We start from the raw sequence: 14,560 nt of genomic DNA, 5'->3' as shown, positions 1-14,560 counted from the left end.
CCTCATGTCAAGGAAACGGTCCAATCTCTGATCAAACATGTCTGCGAGATGTTGTATCTTTCGAAAGCTCAAAGGAAAGACATGTTTGCTGCACTGAACCACATCGTGTACGGAAGACGTCTGCTGATCCAAGAGACCACCACTGGACCTTCAGCCATCGACACAGAATTGTATGACTGGGGACTGCTCACCACAGTGCACATTAAAGGAAATGAGTTCAAGAGGGCATTCATAGATGTTGGTACCGCCGTCAACATTATCCCTTTGAAAACTCTCAGAGCTGCTGGTATTACTCGACGGGAAGCCACCCACGCTCCCATAGCAATCAGGGACCACGAAGGAATCTCCAGAAATGCATACGACTTCATCACTCTCAAAGTTACGGAAAGATCGATTTGCACTGAGGCCAAGTTTTTCATAATTCGGGGTAGAGCTGTCAATTTATAACCCGGCTTGCGGGTTGACCCTAACCCGGCTTGTTTCAACCCGGCCCGGCTTGGCTTGTTGTCTAAACGGGCCGGGTTAGGGTTGGCATATACAACCCTACTAGAAAACAATCCGGGCTAGGGCCAACCCGCGGGTTACCCGTCAACCCGTCAAAATTAATAAATATATCCCTCAATCCCACCAACTCTTTAAAATCCATGATTTGCAAACATATATTAGAATTAGTTAATTTTAAACCAATAAATAAAGCTAATTTTGGATCTACCCAAACAAATATAACAATTTTTAGATTTTAAATAATCAATCAATAAATTAAATTACAACTTAGATTCATCAATCACATATTTATTCGGAATGTCCTAATTTGATAAAAGGACTAGCATAATTTAAACAGTGAGTTAGTCTTACTCACATTAATTTAAACTTATAAAATGATAAAAAAAAAAAGTAAAATGCTTAGTTGATGTTAGGGTTCTCTGCCTAAGAAAACTAAAGCGCCGTAACCGGCTATATCGTTGATTAAGTGGCAATAAAAACGTCCACTTTACAACTCAGTGGTGGGGCTTCTAGTTAAATACCAAATTGACCTAGGTTCGACCTTTACTAAATGAATAATCCTAAACAATCCTAAATTTTAAATTTAATTTTTAAATTGATAACATTAACAATCCAACCCGCCAACCCGTCAGGGTGGACCCGTCTAGGGCTAGGGTTGGGGTTTTGAGCTTGTTCGTGAATAGTACTAGGGCTAGGGTTGACCCTAACCCTAGTACGAGTTGGCAAGCTAGGGCCGGGTTGACCTTAGCTTTCCCGTTTGAGAGCTCTAATTCGGGGAGACCCTGGATACGACATGGTCCGTGGGAGAACTTGTATTCATACTGAAAGGACAACGATGTCTTCAACACATCCTGTCATCGACAAGGATTCCGAGTCGGAAGACGAAGCAGAGGACGCATCACCGTTTGAGCATCTGGAAGAAGTAAAAACTCTGATGGGACTTACGCAGGAACTTGGAGATAATCCGCACACCTTTGTCATAAGGTTTCGAGCTCAGGCAAGTCTTATTCCTCCTCTTGCTCCAATATTACCAATGTTCAAATACGCTACTATGGTCCAGGGACTTCTCCCCATGAATAATTTAGCAGTCATCAAAAGCTACGAGTGGGTAACTTCACCTCAGCAATATTACACTCAATGGTTGGGTTCAGAACTTCTTCAAATCGGTCACTCCATCGAGAGGTTTATTGCTGAAGACTTGGCTAAGCATGATCAACACTATGCTGGATACTCTCTTGCGCGAGTGTCCATACGGGCCACAATCGAGGAATTCCATCAAACAGGGAATTCCGAATCAGCGGAAGATATTCAAGGCACGATCGACCAAGCCTAACAAGTTTCATGAAGGGGACCTGGTTCTCAAAGCAGTTCAGCGCGGTCTTCATTCTACAAGGAACTCCAATTGGGAAGGACCATTCATGGTCGCTGAATCCGTGGCCGGAGGATACTACAAATTGACCAACACAGATGGCAGAACCCTACCAGTAATTCACGAAAATTGGCTCAAGGCGTTTATCTGAAATTATTGGACATTTAAGGTATTGGGCGTTTGAAGCACTCATGGTGTTGGGATTTAACATTTAGGATTTTCTTTCATTTGTATTTCAATTCCTCCAAAACATTTGCAATACTTGCAATCAGTATTTGAATTCAGCAATTTATCAAAATTCAGTTCATATTTCGTAAAAGAAAATCTCTATCAAATCTACAAGAAAATCCTCAACCATCAGTCAATCCAAAACCATCTAAATATCAAAAACCCAAGTATAAACCTCACATCTCTCAGAAGTTCAGAAGTTCAAGAGATCAGCAAGAAAAGGCTTTCGCTCATCAGCATCCTTCAAGATTTGCAAAGCCGCCCTCTCCTTGTTCAACTCCTCGGTCAGCTTGGCAATCTTGTCCTCCTTCTCCTTCACAGCATCGTTTGGAAAGGGTATGTTCTTCTCACATGAATCCTTGATAACGTTTATTTGCTTACGAAGCCATTTCACGTTGAGGCCAAGTCTTTCTGAATTCTCCAAGTTAAACTCCCAATCAAAGAGTATATCTGGAGTCACGGTATTCCTGGGTCTCGTATGCATATCACTCACGACACGCAAGATAACGCCTACTTGCATGATTAAAGCATAAGCACGCCCAGGGTTCCTGTCAACGATCATATGGCCGAACTTCTTCCATATCGTCTCATACAAGCGTGCATATCCAATGGGAACGCTGAATCCACCGACCAGTTCATGATACGGGAGTGAAGTGTTAAAGGGAGGATCGAAAGCGACCCCTGCAGTTGGATATTCATACACTATTATACGGTTCTCGGTCACTGGAGTGGCTCCCACGACTAAAGCAACAGTTCCTTCGGTATTCTCCGCTGCTGTCTCGGTTTCTTCTATCACTGAGGCAACAACCATCTGGGTTTACAGCAGTAGTAGCGACCTTCTCATGGCCTTGAAATACAGGGATGGTTGTCTCTTCATCAATAACTCGGAATGGTTAGGTTATCATCGTTGGCTCCAGTATCCTCAACTTCGGTATTTAGCACCTAATACGAAGATTACATGAGGTTAGAGTCACGAATCCAAAGGAGATTATGAAACACAGTATACCAGCAAGGAAAATCATCAAGGTTCATCATACTACATTCAAGGCACGAGCAAATAACATGAAAGTCATGAAAACACATTTTACGATGAGTCCGTCTGAAGAAACTGAACTCTCCCTGTACTAGGAGACGAACTGGGAGCAATCTACAAGGAATCGAGGATGGGTCATATTCCATTCTCTTCGTATGGATGTCCTCTATGACATGTCAAAATTTCATGGCAATCCGATGAACGAGAGTAGATGTGGCCAAAATATCAAGTGATGCGCAATCTGAAAAAGTTCTGGAAGTCTCCTGGAAGTTTACTATTTCGCCTTTTTCAGGCTCTGAACGTGCTCAAAACTTAAAAAGCTTCTTTGATAAAGCTTGGAAATTTTCCGGGCTTGAATTTGCACATGCAGATCATCAAAATCCGACTCCGGACGAAGATTCTACAGCGTTTCTATTAAAAAGCTGGGTTCTGAATTTTCTGACGACGAAATTCGACTAAGTTTTCATATATTCACATGGGTTCTCATTCATTCATTCACAAGTCAGCACTTTTATACTTCTATGAAGAATATACAGGATATATACTTACTTGAGGAGTCTCCAAAGTGTCCAAGGGGTTGGAATTGTCCACATCAACGACAAGAGGAACATCACTTCCATCCGGCTCCGAATCTTGGGAATTACCTCCATTCCCTTCCCAGAGGATGATTGAGTTCCAGAATTCTCCATCTCCATGACGACATCCTCCTGTACACGTCCTTTACAATCAATATTTTCATCTATGAAGCACCACATTTGAACATGTGAAGAAATACTTACAGTTTCTTCGTCACTCAAATCAGCGATTGCTTGTTCAGTAGCAGAAAATTGAAGACCTTCAAGACTTGATGGAGTAAAATTCTGCAACAAAATTAACAACATTGGCTTCATGATTCTAATGCTAATAGCAATGAAAGTCACGGTGAGAAATATTGGGAACTCACCAAAGCACCAACTGGGGACTTTACGGTATTAGGTAAACTTATAACCTTTATGCCTGCCTTCTCCGCCATGAATAACCGCCTCAGTCTCTGAGAAATCTACACCGATTCGAGGTCGTATATTACGACCGTCCTGTGGTGAAATCCAGTAATATAATCAGAATACAGTTCTTATAATTTCGTGAAGATTATATGAAGAAACATACCTGAGAGCATCCTGGAGACGACTTTCGTTTATCACCAGAAAGATACTTCAATCTTGGTCGACTGGAAATCATCTCAGCCGAAGGAAGATCCTTGAATGGAGGTCTGGGAAATCTTACAAAGCCACGCAAACGCCCAAGTTGCTGGTCCCAGAATTCTACATAACCTGGGGTTACATAGGCGAATCTATCAGAACCAGGAAACCAGTAGCTACTCCCTTCCACGTGAGTATGATCCAAATGAGTCCTGAGTTGCTCAACTGATGGCTTCCTTCTCCGTATGGTTGGAACACACTGATCCATACCCATTTGTCGAGCTGCTCTATCAATATTATACTCCTCCACTGAAAGCTCTCCAAACGTGACTGATAGCAAATGACCAGGAGTGCAACTCAACATGAAAGATCTTTCGCCATCACTCAGATGCGCACCAGACGTCAAACTCGTGCCTTCTCCAGTATTGAAAGTCATCGGCTGAGAAACATAATCAGGGACTGACACCCACGGGCGAAAATTGAACTCAGATTCTTCATCTAACACATCAATAAAACGTATTTTAGAACGAGGCTGCTTGGTGGACCAACGCATGATCCTAGCATTATCTTTCTCAGGGAAAGTATGGCGCGCATCAGTATTCGGTCCTTGCAGAACATTACGTGGAGTAGGTGCATAATTCTTAAAATGCTCCACATCAAAGCTTGAAGAAACATCGTGTTGGCATAACACTCAATCTTCATAGAGCCGTTCGACACACTGGAGTCTATAATCAAGGAGTCCAGGTTGTAATACAAGGAGCCTAAGAATAAACTACCTATCGGAAGTTGCTCACCTTGAGCCATCTTAATAGCAAAGGGAATCACAAAAGGCTTCAACAAGTTTCCACTGTCTTCAAAAACGTCTCTGGACAACCATAAACATAAGAAAGCAGCAATGGGTAACATACCGTCGATGGGTTTATCAGAAACCTCGTCTTTGGGCCACCAGTGTGTCAACCAGGAAGCATAGCATCCTTTACTACCAGCCTTATTCGCTTTCTCCATTGCAGCTGTCAAGACATGAGAAACGGCGGTCTCCTCATCTGAAAGATCCCCAGGAAGATTGCCCGTGATCGGGAGATGCATCAGAGCCACGTCTTCCAAGGTAATGGTAAACTCTCCCCATCTACATATGAAAGTGTGAGTGGGAATGCACCAGCGAGCAAACAGAGCCACAATACCACTTGCGTCATGATAAATGAACAACTCTCCAGAAGCTTGAATAGCTCTCGTCACCTGCGCCTGGTCGAGCATAGTCCTCACATGAGGAAAACCCAACATATGCCTCGCCCAGCCGGCAAATTTCTCCAAAGGTCGTCGAGAAAGCTTAAACTCTATGATTGATGAGGCGAAGACCCCTCGTTCAAGACAAAATCGAATCACTGTCTTAGGAGTCACCAATTTCTTCTGAGTAACAGTTCTGGGATTTATCAAAAGACGATACACTGGGGATTTCAAATGTTGCTCAGCTCCTGGGATATCTTTTTCAAAGAATGCATCATCTATGTTCGGGACATTCTTAATCCCAGGGATTTCGTCTTCGTCTCCCCCAACGGAAGTTTCATCCATGCATGTCTCATCTCTGGAGATACCATCATCAACGCACATCTCTTCCCTCGAGGCGTCGTCAGCTTGGGAATTGGACATCTTTGCTAAGTAGCTGAAAAGGTTCACACTACATTCTACTTCAGTATGCCGTCCAGATATAAATCAAGGAAATACAAGCAAAAATGGTAACTCTTAACTCTTACCTTTTATACTTCCACTAACAATAGTGATAGTAATGCTAGAGTTAACACCCAAAATCGTTCGTCTCTTCGAAAACTGCAAAAAACGAACGAAACTTTATTTAATTTAAACTGATTTTTCATGAAATCACGGACACAATTTCATAATGTGAACATTCACACAACTGACCTATGAAGTTTACAACAATAAAATATTTCATCATAAATATATTGTCTATCTTCGAAGGTTCCTCAAAACCCACGTTTCTGATTTTTCGAAAAAAACAGCAATTAATGCAACTTGCATACATAAATTCTCAAGAATTTTATCTAATGAAAACAAATTCATGCAAATAAAATATACCATCATAACACATATATGTCACGGCATATATATATATATAAAAAAAATTCCTTCGTATCGTCGTTATTTGTCTTTAAAACGAAGGTTTATTTCAAAAAATATTGTGAAAGCTCACATCTCATACATATGATAAAGTTTTGTATTTACATGAAAGCTCATAAGCAAAATTTTATCACTGGACACAAGTTCATCATACATATTTTCCTTCGTGTCATCATTATTTGTCTTTAAAACGAAGGATTTTTCCAATTTCATGAAAATTCACTTCTTTTATGATGAAACCTTGGTATACATGAAACTCATACACTAAGTTTTATCACTGGACCTAGGTTCATATTAAAAAAAAATCTCTCCTAAATCAGGGATTATATTAGTTTTCAAAACTAACGATCGAACGAACATACGTTTTCAAAAACGAGGGTTTTTCATAAAACTCACACTAATATACACACATGTATATAACTTCATCATGATCAAAGCATGAACAACTCATGAGGATCATAAACATCAGCAAAAAAAAAAAAACGTACCTGGTCGGCCGGAATTGGCCGGCGGCGAACGGACGGCTGCGGCGCGGCGCCCGGCGGTCTTCTCCTGCTGCTGGCGTGAAGGATGAGGTGTGAGAGCTGGTTGTGAGGAAAAAAAAAAGGATTAATCCCTTTTATATCAATTTTATTTCCAAAACCTAATTTTCTAAGGATTTCCTTATTGGGCCCGACCCGCGAATCCTAACCGACCACGGACTCGTCATCCAAACCAGCGGTTCAACACCAATTTATGCTCATCAAACGATGCTCCAATCATGACATTGAAGCCTTCATCAAGTCGTGGTTTGCTCATGCTCTCTAAATCCGGTAACGTCTCAACTTACGACTAAGTTCAATTACTGGTATTATTATTTATGGCCGGAAAATCACCATTTAATGCTGACTGAGGAACACAGCTTTCCTCAGTAAGCAGGGGACTTAATGTAGATGGTGGATTTTCGACAAAGGCTAAATTCGTAAACTCATAATTATACGAAGCTCTGATTCAGCAATCAGACGTGAGTATCGACACGGTCTCTCATCGAATTCTCAACGGAGAGTACTTTCTCTCAGAGTACATGTAGATATGTAGTCTCACGACTGGACAACGGCATATCTCATGAATACTGAATACTTTCAGTGATTATTTCTATATAGCATCACGAGATGGACGGCTCCTAGACAGCTTGCTTGCTAGTATAGAGCGATAACGTCTTCAGGAACAAACAACAAGTTTACCCTGACTATATAAAGGATATGACTTACCGAGAAGCTCGATCAGGATAATTAATGCTCCTAGACAGCTTGCTCTGCTAGTATAGAGCCACAAAGTTAATTATTCCTAATTAATCGCTCTATTCCATGGTCGAATCCACGACTGGTCCCATGGAATGACAATAACAATTGTTCTGATTCTATGATCGAATCCACGCTTGATCTCATAGAATAGCAATAACTATATTATCTCATTACTCCGATTTCATGATCGAATCCACAACTGGTCTCATAAATGGTAATAGATAAACCTTAATTACTCGATTCTATGGTCGAATCTACGATCCCATGGAATGGTAATGCTCACTTTATTATTCTGAATTCGTAGTCGAATCCTCAGCTGATCCTATGAATTAATAATAAACATCTTATTACTCAGTTTTGTGAATTATTCTCCACTGAATTCCACAATTAGTAATAAATAATCAACAACCGGGCGTCTGAGCTACCTCTAAGTAAGCCCCGATTCAAATGGTGAAGGTGTATTCAACGATGATACACTAACAGTCACCGCACGAACGAGTATTTCAAAAATACAACGAAACGATGAACCTATGCAAAATAGAGAAGAAAATAATAAATAATTAAAAATATTGACCAGGGTGCTGGGAGCACGGACACACGACCGACCGACCGTGTCGTGGTCAATCCCACGCCAGTTTTATATTTTTAATGCATTTTATTATTTTCCATGATTTGATGAAAATTCTCTCATTTTATCAAATCTCCTTCGTCTCGAGGAAACTCCTCGGTTTCATGGTACTTCCATAAATCCATAAAAAATAATATAAAATTAAGGAAAGGAGTGTGGGGCGTGACCATTGGCCAACCGGCCATGCCTTGGTCCCAACCGGCCCCACACCCACGGTTCCTTATTATTTTATTATTATTATTATTATTTCTCTAATTTCATGAAAAAACTCCTTGATTTCATGGTATTTTTGCACAAATCATCAAATAATAATAAAATAAAAATAAATTATGAAAACTTGTGGGACCGGGCCTTGGCCGGCCGGCCATGCCCTAGCCGGTCCCACACGCCCCTTTGTTTATTATTTTATTATTAGTTTTCCTTGAATTCATCAAATTCCTTGATTTCATGGTATTTCTCTCAAATTAGGAAAAATTCCCTCAAATCATCAAAATACCTAAAAATATTAAAAAATATGAAAACTCGTGGGACCGGGCCAAGCCGGCCGGCCATGCCTCCACGGTCCCACACGCCCTTGTTTTTATTATTTTAATATTTTTTGCTTCCTGAACTCATGAAAACTCCTTCACATGGAAACTCCCTAAATTCATCAAATTTCTCAAAATTCATGAATTTTTCATAAAATCATTATAAAATTAGGGAAACTTGTGGGACCGGGCCCTGGCCGGCCAGTCATGCCTTCCACGGTCCCACACGCCCTTGTTTTATTATTTTAATATTTTTGCTTCCTTGAACTCATGAAAACTCCTTCAATTCATGGAAACTCCCAAAATTCATCAAATTTCTCAAAATTCATGAATTTTTCATAAAATCATCAAAATATTATAAAATTAAGGAAAAGGCACCACGGGACCGTGGTCACGACCGGCCGACCATGCCTTGACCACGGCGGTCCCACGCCTCCTCATTCCTTATTTTATAATTATTTTTCATCATCTCATGGTTTTTCCTCAGTTTCGTCGAAACCCTAATTTTGGCATATTTTCTCGAATGGATGCTCAATTGCACGCCAGAAAATATCAAAATTCTCAGGACTGAGACGCGGACGCCTTGGGGACACGAGCACGCTATCTTGACCGACCAAGATTGGCTCTTTGGCTCACGGAAGCCGGTCCATCAATTTTCACAGTTTTGACCTAATTTGCACAATTGCTCGTATTAGGTCCAAAACTCTCCCAAACACTTTGGATTTTCATGAAGTGATCGTCAGGCGGTCACGGGATAACCCAGGGCCGGTTTCATGACTCCATGGTCGGTCCCTCGCCTCGTCATAATTAATTAGGTTTTCTCACCTAAGGCTCAGACGAGCATTTTTTGAATAAATGATTAAACCAGCATTTAATCATTCTTCCACCAACAAATCGTCAACTCTTCAGGAGTTCTTTGTATTTGCTCACGTGAGCATATGGAAACTACATGGTTGATCCACGGTACCATGTAGTCGCTCCCTTCTTCGTCCCATGGTTGAAATTCTGACAACCATGAATTGATCATGATCAAATTAGGGTTTCTGAATCCAAGGATCATCATTCCAAATTCAAACCTTAATAATTTTTCGACGGCCTCATGGTCATTAATTTCATTAATTATGCTCGGTTCAACGACCAGTATTCTAATTAATATTTTGGCACGCTGCCAATAATCCATCAGATGAGAAATACATGCTCAGACGATCAAATATTCAACAATTCATCACATGAGAAGCACTTGCTCAGATGAGGAATATTTGCTCAATATTGGTTCAACAATCAATATTCAACGATCCATCGAATGAGCAATACTTGCTCACTTCATCGTAAGAACTATACCTCTGTCTCATGACATGTTCAATTCATGAGTTTCAGAACATCATGTTCGACTCAACAATTACATGGACTCATCGTCCCATCAAACCACGAAGTCATCAATTGACTAACAAACCACGAGACGTCAATCGTGTCACTTGGGGGGGATATCACTTAGGGTTTTTGGTCTGGCGGTCTATGACACGTGTGTTCAAACACACGATGGAATGTGAGCAAGTCGTGCAATCAGTTGAAGAAATTCACGAGATAGTGGGTGGAAAATCGACCGAGTCTCCACACGTTGAGCAACTGGTTTCAAACACGATCTCCACCTCCCCACTCCTTGATTACATCAACTGTTACATTTCATGGAATCATGGTGTCTACACTTCCAGCAATATAAATAAGCCTCTGAATCATGATTGAATGATCATCAGTATCATCAATCCCACATCAAACTGACAACACGACATTATCAACTCATCAATTGAGCAACTACTCTCAATTGAGAAATTTCTATCACTCAGAGCTTATCGTATTCGGAATTCACACACCCACAATCTTTGATTACCATCGATTCCACACATTTCTCAGATTCCCTCCTACAGATCAACCCATCCTCTCTTGTGACCGAATTTACTCTGGAACGGTCATTGTCTTGATTTAGGCCGGAGTACTACAGATTGATCTTTCGAATCTAAAACACCCCCTTTGCAGCGATGCATATGTGTGAGGTTTAACATTTCGCTCGGTTCGAGGAGTCTCCTCCGTACAGTCGCCTCCTCAATTTCTTAAAAACCAGCAAATCGTTTTTCCCCATCTACAGATTTCTGACAGAGAAGGTTACTAACTGCTCTTCTTTACTAATCTTTTGCTTCTTATGAATTTTCATCAAGTTAATAATTGATTGTCTTTTGCTCGCAGATTCTGAAAATAGATATCGTGAAAAGATTGAGGAACTCGAAGCTGAAAAGGAGGAGCTTGCAAAGAATCTTTCTTCTCGCAACGACAAGTATTCTAGATTAAAGAATCAAATCAAGATCACTATTGCGAATTTTAAGAATGATGCTATGCATTTTCGCAATCAAACTATCCAAATGGTTTGTGACGATCACAATATCCCTCATTATGATTATCCTTGTCTCTTGGAAGATATCCCACATAATACTCCCAGTCTGATTATTTCTGATAGCGAAGCTGATGATGAAGAATCTGATGGTGATGAAGGTTCTGATGGTGATGAATATTCTAACGATGATGAAGATTCTGACGCAGACGAAGAAGGGAACAAGTCTGATGAAGATAATGAAGGATCAACTAAGAAGTAGTCTTTGTTTGTTTCTTTGATTCTCTGTAATACTTGTACATTTATTCCTTCTTTCTGTATATTTGTGTTTCTTTTATTTTGACCTGCATTCATTAAAACAATTCTTCCTTGCAATACAGTTAATCAATATAATCATTAATTTTTGAATCTTTGAGTAAATCTATCATATGGAAACAAATAACATTTTCTAATTTCATTCATTCCCATACTTGCCTCTGTTATTTGTATCCAAATGAGAGATTTTATAAATTTTTCTTATTTTATGCCTCAATTTCGCAGTTAATTATGTATAACTTCGCAATCTTATGCGAAGTGAATTTTGATTCTTCTCAAAATCTCATTCTTGTGTGGTCTTATTTTGCCTTCCTAATTAAAGGTCTTATTATGCCACCTCTTGTCATTGCGACAAAATCGCAGGACGTCCTTGCACTTTCATGCAAAAACCCATTGATCTTGCCTTAACCTTTTCTTTTGTATTATGGCCTCTTCAGGAATGTTGTGACAATATGACAGGTCTAAATATTCTTGCGAAAATAAAGCCCCATGACATTGCCGTCTTGCGACGAAATCGCAGGACGTCTTCGCACTTTCATGCGAAAACCCATTGATCTCGTCTTATCTTTTTCTTTTGTATTATTGCCTCTTCAGGATTGTTGCACAAATATGACAAGCCTTAATACTCTTGTGAATAAAAAGCCTCATGACATTTGCGTCTTAAGACACCTATCAGCTCCCTAATGGAGGGTTCCGCCCTTATCTCCCCCTGGTTGCCCCTTCAAGGAGGCGTACTTCTACCATACAAGGTTAGATCCTCCCATCCAGTCTTAACAACAACCAGTTGTTTTCGCAACCTCTTATCCCTTTTACCTATAGGGATTATGGTTATGAGACTGCACCCTAAGTGGGGTTTTCTTCAGGCCGAGTGCAGTATAAGCCAAGACTTGTCAAGAATGGAAAGGTGCGCTTCAAACACCCCTGACACTCTTCACTCAACCGTGTACCTCGGCGCCTTGATCAGATCTGCACTCCTTGGGAGAGTCCTTATTACCTTAGTCGCCCAACCTAAGTCATATGCCTAAGCTGAGAATCCAAGGTGCCTCTCCCGGATGGGCTTTATTGACCCCAAATCTCCATGACTCAGGTTCCGGTGGCGGTGTAGCCTTTCCCTAAGCCATGCAACAGGTACCCCCTTATATGACGTACTTTAGGTCTTACATTTGCCTCTTGCGAAATTGCATTCACGAACTAGGGTGTACGCCATAAAGGTTTGCCCCTTTATCTTTTGTCATTTTTCTCTGATTGTCTTCTGTAAAATTCTTTATCTCTGCGAGAGTCTCCCACATCATCATATTGTATTTAAATTTCGCAATCTCAATTTTGTCATTCAATAAAATGTGTTTTTGAGAATTTTACTTATTGCGAGAGTGTCGCAACAACTTAATCATTCATACATTTCTTGTTTTTATTACCTTTGCCATCATCTGCTTCTTTATTATTTTCTGCTACTGCTTCCTTGGTAGTGGTATGTTCATCATTTTTATTCTGAGCTAGCATTAGTTTCGCAACATCTTTTCTTCTTTTCTTTCGATTGCATCCACCATCAACCTCTCACTTCTCTGTGTATCTTTGATTTTGTGTCGCCAGTTTTCCTTTTTGTTTGCTCTTCCTTCGCAAGATTCTATCTCAGTTTCGTAACACCTCTTTCCTTCAATCCAATCTCCTTTTATGATTCCTACACCACTGGGGTGAGGGAATTTGATGCATTGGTGGAACGTTGAAGCTACACCTAGAATCCCATGTAGCCAAGGTCGACCAATTAACGCATTGTAGGGTGATTCTACATCAACGACACAGAATAAGATTTTGGAAGATATTCCTTTCAATGGAATTCGCATAGTAACCTCCCCTTTAGGCTTGTTAGCAGTACCATTAAAACCATATATCTTATATGTTGATGGTATAAGATCATCATCTCTTCCTCCCATAGTTTTATAAGTATGATAAAATAAGATGTTCACAGAGCTTCCAGTATCGATTAGAATTCTATTAATTTCCCATGAATCTTCAGCTTCATTATCCTCATCTTCTTTCGGTTTTGGATTAATTTCTAATTTTACTACCAATGGATTATCATGCACCTCTTCTCCTTCAGGAATTTCTTCTGCGGTAAAAGAAATGATATGTTTCTGCCATTCCTTTAGTGGCGAGATTTTCGCAATATTCATAATTTCTCTTCCATCATTATCTCTTGCAAACACTCTACTTAAAACATTGTCATGAAAATCTTCAATTGTCTTGTGCGAATGTACGATAGAGTGACAGAATAGATTCTTTGCTTTTGCACCAACTTCTATGAAGAATGTTTCCTTCCTTTTCATCGTGTTTACTTTGTGATGCTCTGGTGGTGGTGGTAATGGTTGAGATTGTGGGTGTCCTACCAAAAAGTGGTTTAGTTTTCCTTGATCTATCATTCTCAGAATAATTCTTTTTACATTTCTGCAATCATTTGTTGTATGTCCATGAAAATGATGATAAGAACAAAACTCATGGCTTCTGTGGTTTGGAGGTGGTTCTGTTCCCATGTTCCATGGTGTTGGTATATTCTCCATAAAAATTATAGCCTCCCATATTTTCTCCACACTTGCGTTTAGAGGTGGCATCTTGATTCCTTCCCATACTACCTTGTGACTTCCTTGTCCTCTATTATAATTTTTTCTTTGACCTCCATAAGTTTCTTGTGGTTGATCGAGTCTTTGAATCTTGTTATTTCCACCACGATTGTAGAAATTTCTTTCTCTTTCATACTCCTCTTGATCTCGACTTCCCATAGCCACCAATTTCTGTTGATTGTTACCCATCATCTTCTCTTGTTGTACTTGCGAAGTATTTGCTACTGTGTTTATTAGCTTGGGTAATAAGCTTGCACTCGCTGTTTGTGAGTTGGTGTTCGCAACTTGATATGATTCCATTTCATTTTGCATTTCCTCTAGAGCAATGTATTCTTCTTGAAGTTCTCGCAATTCAGTCATTGTG

The sequence above is a fragment of the Papaver somniferum genome, chromosome 10 (assembly GCF_003573695.1).
Source record: "Papaver somniferum cultivar HN1 chromosome 10, ASM357369v1, whole genome shotgun sequence".
NCBI classification, from domain to species: Eukaryota; Viridiplantae; Streptophyta; class Magnoliopsida; order Ranunculales; family Papaveraceae; genus Papaver; species Papaver somniferum.
This window is presented reverse-complemented; position numbering follows the sequence as displayed.